We start from the raw sequence: 6312 nt of genomic DNA, 5'->3' as shown, positions 1-6312 counted from the left end.
TGAGGTCAAGACATCCAGACCATCCTGGCCAACATGACGAAACCGTGTCTTTACTAAAAGTACAAAAATTAGCTGGGTGTGGTGGCGCACGCCTGTAACCCCAGCTACTCAGGAGGCTGAGTCAGGAGAATCGCTTGAACCCAGGAGGCGGAGGTTGCAGTGAGCCAAGATCATGCCACCGCACTCCAGCCTGGCAACAGAACGAGACTCCATCTCAAAAAAACCAAAACAAAACAAAACAAAAAAACTTCAGATATCAGAATAATCATCTTTGACTGCATGTCCCACATCCTGGGCACACTGGGTTGGGAACTAACCCCCCCAAGGCCTTAGGCAGCTGGGCTCAGTCTACCCAGCATCTCTCATGGGTTGGAATCTCATCCCTGTAGTTTGCCCAGGCTGGAGTTACACACTGGCAGCCTTACAGTTTGGGGCCTCTCTTGAGTGACATGGGCCCCACTGTCATGGCTCCACTAGCCTTTGCCCTAGTGGGGACTCTGAAATGGCCCTGCCCCTGTGATACATCTCTTCCTGAGTCCCCCGACTGTCTGCAACATCCTTTGAGATGGAGGTGGAGCCTGCCAGGGCACCACAGCACTTGTGTTCTGTGCACCTGTAGAATGAGCATCACATGGATGCTGCCAAGGTTCACGGCTTGTACTTTTTAAAAATTATCTTTTTAATTGACACCATTGTATCTAAACAGAAATGGGACAAATTGTACATTATAATTGTACCTATTTATAGGGTGCAATTTGATGTTGCAATACATATATATATTGTATACTGATCTACAGCTTGTACTTTCTGGAGTGGCAGGTCAAGCCCCACATGGGTCCACTTGAGCTATGGCTGGGGCAGCTGAGCTTGGAATTTAACTGCACCTCTCTGGAAACCTCGCCCTCAAGGTCCTAGCTTGCCTCAAAGATCTCTGAAATGCCTTTGGGGTTATTTTCCCGTCGTCTTGATGAATAAAACCTGGCTTCCTTCTACTCATATTAATCTCTTTTAAAAGGGCTGCTTGGCCAAACCCTTAATTTTCTCTACTGAACATGCTTTTTAAAAATTGTTTACGGCCGGGCATGGTGGCTCATGCCTGTAATCCCAGCACTTTGGGAGGCTGAGGTGGGTGGATCACCTGAGATCAGGCCAACATGGCAAAACCCCATCTCTACTAAAAACACAAAAATTAGCCGGGCGTGGTGGTGGGCACCTGTAATCCCAGATACTTGGGAGGCTGAGGCAGAGGAATTGCTTGAACCCAGGAGGTGGAGGTTGCAGTGAGCAGAGATCACGCCACTTCATTCCAGCCTGGACAACAGGCTGAGAATTTTCCAAATCTTATTCTGCTTCCCTTTTCATTACACATTCCAGCTTTAAGTCATTTCTTTCTTCTCTCATTTTACTATAAGCCACCAAAAGAAGCCATTCAATGCCTTGAATGCTTTGCTGCTTAGATTTTTTTTTTTTTTTTTTTTTTTTGCCAGATATGTTCATCACTCTTAAGTTCTGCCTTCCACAAAGTCCTAGGACATAGACACAGTTCCACCAAGTTCTTTGCAACTGTATAACAAAGCTGGACTTTACTCCAGTTTCTAATACCTTGTTCCTCATTCCCATCTGAGACCTCATCAGAATGGTCTTTCCTATTTTCTACCAACATTTCCATCACAACCACTTAAGTAGTCTCTAGAAGATTTAGACTCCTACTACAGCTCCTGTCTTCTGAACCCTCACCAGAATTGCCCTTAATGCTCCATTCACAACAATCTAGGCTTTTTCTAGCCGGCTCCTCCAAATTCTTCCAGCCTCTACCCATTACCCAGTTCCAAAGCTGCCTCCACATTTTCAGATTCTTGTTATTGCAGAAGCCCTACTTCTTGGTACCAATTTTCTGTCTTAGTTCATTTCGTGCTGCTATAACAGAATACCTGAGACTGGGTAATTGATAAAGAACAGAGATTTCTCTCTTACAGTTCTAGAGGCTAGGAAGTCCACATTTGAGGAGCCCACATCTGGCGAGGGCCTTCTTTCTGTGTCATAATATGGCAGAAGTCATCACATGGTGAAAGACAGAGCTGAACTGACTTATTTTTTAATTTTTATTTATTTATTTCCTCTGATACGGAGTTTTGCCTTTGTTGCCCAGGCTGGAGTGCAATGGCACGATCTCGGCTCACTGCAGCCTCTGCCTCCCGGGTTCAAGCAATTCTCTTGCCTCGGCCTCCCGAATAGCTGGGATTACAGGCGTCTGCCACCACTCTCGGCTAATTTTTTGGGTTGTTGTTGTTGTTGTTGTTGTTTTGAGACGGAGTCTCGCTCTGTCACCCAGGCTAGAAGGCTAGAGTACAGTGGCACGGCTCGGCACAGTGATCTCGGCTCACTGCAAGCTCCACCTCCCGGGTTCACGCCATCCCCCTGCCTTAGCCTCCCAAGTAGCTGGGACTACAGGCACCGGCCACCACTCCCGGCTAATTTACTTGTTTATTTATTTATTTGTATTTTTAGTAGAGACGGGGTTTTACTATGTTGGCCAGGCTGATCTCAAACTCCTGACCTCAGATGATCCACCCGCCTCGGCCTCCTGAAGTGCTGGGATTACAGGAGTGAGCCACTGCGCCCAGCCTGAACTAACTTTTATAACAAACCCACTCTGGCAATAACATTAATCTGTGCCCTCCTGACCTAGTCACCTCCTAATGGTTGCACTTCTCAACACTTTTGCTTGGGAATTTTCTAATACCTAAACTTTGGGGGACACATTCAAACCACAGCAAAGCCTTCGGCGAAGAGAGACAGAGAAACGTAAATATGCTGGCAGGTGTTCAGGCCTTCCCATGGCCATTCAGTGAGCACATAGCCCAGCCTAGCTTGAATTGAGAGACATGAATCTGCTGTTCCTTCAGCCACTCTCCTTCCAGCTGGTCTCATTGTGCAGGCATTTCCCTGTCCAGAGGTGGTTGTAATGTCTAAAGTTAATTTTTTCCCATGCAACATAGAGCTTACGAAATGAAGCCAAATACTTCATCTGGTGGTCAGCCAGTGAAACCAATCTGTTTCTGCACTGGAGGAAAAACTGGCTGTGTTGGACCGAGTGAGACGTGTCTCTCATCTCCATCATGGGAGATGGGAAAGTTCCTTTCTAAGTAACTCAAGGTGATTTTGATTATTTGCATTTTTGCCTTACTCTACTGAGTGTAGAAATCAGCCTTCTCACCCAGCCTTTTCAGGATGGAAGTCCATCTCACTGCTAGACAGCCTTTGGCCATCTTCCATTTTCCTTAACGTGAGTATTACATGCCTAGCCCCTTTGCAAACATGCATATACTGTTACACAAAAGCATAATTGTCGATTTACTCTCAAACCCTCCATGTAACCTGTGCTCTGTTCTTAATAGCATTTTCCCCACTTTCTCTCCAAAATAATAAAATCCCCATCTTGAGTCTCTCAAAGGCAGAACCCACCTTCCCTACATCCCCACCTTCAATGTAATTATCTTCCAACACTGATAAGGACTGAACATAACTGCTTACCCAAGAGCTAGATTTTTTTTTTTTTTTTTTGAAACAATTTCGCTCTTGTCACCCAGGCTGGAGTACAATGGCACAATCTCGGCTCACTGCAACCTCCGCCTCCTGGGTTCAAGCGATTCTCGTGCCTGTCTCCTGAGTAGCTGGGATTACAGGCGCCCGCCACCACATCCAGCTACTTTTTGTATTTTTAGTGGAGACGACATTTCACCATGTTGGCCAATCTAGTCTTGAACTCTTGACCTCAGGTGATCCGCCTGCCTCGGCCTCTCAAAGTGCTGGGATTACAGGGGTGAGCCACTGCACCCAGTCCCCAAGAGCTAGATTTTTAAAGAACAAGGACTAGCTTGGTAACGAGGTTTGTCTGATGTCATCTGCTGGGCTATTTATAGGCAGGGCCTTCTGCTTCTCACCGAGCTGATCTCTGGCCATCTCTTCCCCAGGACTCCAGCCTCTAACTCACCATGATTTCTGAAGAGCATATTGCTCTTTCACAGGAGGAGACATTAACTACCACATTGGCCCGAATAGAAAATGACCTCAAATTTCAGGCAGTCTTTCTCTTCAAAGTGGAGAACATTTTTTAAATTACAAAAATGTAATCCATCATATGAAAACAGTCTGTCCCTTGACCCTTGAGGAATGAGACCAGTCCCTGCCTCCCTCAGCTTTTTGTTGCTGAAGCTGTGGTTGGAGAACTATAATTAAAATTCAGTTGTTCTCTTAGCAACCCCCTCACTGACAGCTCCTTTACAGCTTGCGTTGTGACTTACCTACCAGTCCAAGATTCAGGGATTTGAGATCCTGACCATCCTTCTATCCAAAATGACTAACAATCTTATGTGGAACAATAGGGTAGTTCCAGCTATCTGTTCATTCTGATTTCTCCCCCATTGGAAAAATTTTCTTGAAAAAATAGCTATTGGCTGGGCACAGTGACTCACGCCTGTAATCCCAGCACTTTGGGAGGCCGAGATGGGTGGATCACTTGAGGTCAGGAGTTTGAGACCACCCTGGCCAACATGGTGAAACCCTGTCTCTACTAAAAATATAAAAATTAACCAGGCATGGTGGCAGGCACCTGTAATCCCAGCTACATGGGAGGCTGAGGCAGGAGAATCACCTAAACCTGGGAGGCGAAGGTTCCAGTGAGCCAAAATCGTGCCACTGCACTCCAGCCTAGGTGAGAGAGCAAGACTCTGTCTCAAAAAAAAAAAAAAAAAAAAAAAAAAATCAGAGACCCTGATTCAAAACATTTCTTCTAGTGAAGAGGCAGAGAAGCCAAGGCCAGACACGTGAAGACCCCCCAAACAGTCTCATGTCTTTGCTCAACTACGAAGTGACCAAGACAGGGCCCTGAAATAAGCCACTTAGTGGCAAAAGGCTACATGAGAGAGTTAGTGAAGAAGTAATGCATCAAGAATGTGATTTTTATCTCCCTCAAGAGTCTCTTCCAGCTGGCCCTGGGGAGAAGCAAGTGATTGAAATTTCTTGGACACAGTTGTATAGCTGGAGCTACACATCTCTTCTAAGATTCTACAGCAAAACAGAGCCAAGTCCTTGGCAGGGAGGCAGCATGTGGCAGTGAAAAATGCATGGGTTCAAGAGCCAGACCAGCACAAACCAGGCTTTGCAGTGTGAAAAAGCGGGGCAATTTTAGGGAAGATAATCTCTCCGAACCTCCAAGGGAGAGGACAGTCATTCCCACCACAGGGGATCAAGTGAGAAATCGAAAGGCCTGGGCACAAAGCATGGCATATAGTAGGCATGCAATAAATATTGCTTCTCTTACCTCCCCTTTCCTCCGGAAATTTCCATCCATCTGTGCAGGCTTGTAGAGAAGCGATTGCGTCCCAGTTCTATCACTGACTAGCTGTGGAACTTTGGGCTAGTTATTTTTCTAAATCTCTGCATTTTCCTCTGTAAAGTGGAAATAATGATAATACCTCCCATCTAAGATTGTTGTGAAAAGTGCATTTTATTTTTTACCTCTAAATACCAAAAAGAGTCCATTTTAAATATATCAAGGGCCTTAGCAAATAAAAGTGGCCCAAACCTCTGTCAGCCTTTGAGAGGCCTTGGTGGTAGCCCTTATGGATATACTAGGAAAGAAGTGATTGAAATTCAATGACAGTTACAGCAAAATAAGAAGAAAAAAATAAGGCCGGGTGCAATGGCTCACAACTGTAATCCCAGCACTTTGGGAGGCCAAGGCGGGTGGATCACTTGAGGCCAGGAGTTCAAGACCAGTCTGGCCAACATGACAAAACCCCGTCTCTACTAAAAATGCAAAAATTAGCCAGGCATGGTGGTGCATGCCTGTAATTCCAGCTATTTGGGAGGCTGAGGCATGAGAATCACTTGAACCTGGGAGGCAGAAGTTGCAGTGAGCCGAGATTGTGCCACTGCACTCCAGCCGGGGCTGCAGAGCGAGAAACTGTCTCAGAAGAAGAAAATCACCCTAAGGGAGCTTAGCCAACTAACCAAGAGTCTATGTTGAAGAGTCCCACTGCCTTTGTTCAAATACTACTTGAGTAGCTATCTGATTTGGGGGAGATTACTTATCTTCTCTGTATCATGGTTTCTGCAGCCATAAAATGAGGATAATAATAAGAATGTACTTTATAGAGCTGCTGTGAAATACCTAGCTCATCGCAATTGCTCTGTTAATATAATTGTTGTCATCAACATCATCACCACCACTATCATCAAGAATGAAATGCCTTTTGGCCAGGCGCGGTGGCACCTATAATCCCAGCACTTTGGGAGGCCGAGTGGGGG

Source organism: Theropithecus gelada, chromosome 20 (assembly GCF_003255815.1).
Source record: "Theropithecus gelada isolate Dixy chromosome 20, Tgel_1.0, whole genome shotgun sequence".
Lineage (NCBI taxonomy): Eukaryota > Metazoa > Chordata > Mammalia > Primates > Cercopithecidae > Theropithecus > Theropithecus gelada.
Note: the sequence above shows the minus strand (reverse complement) of the source record.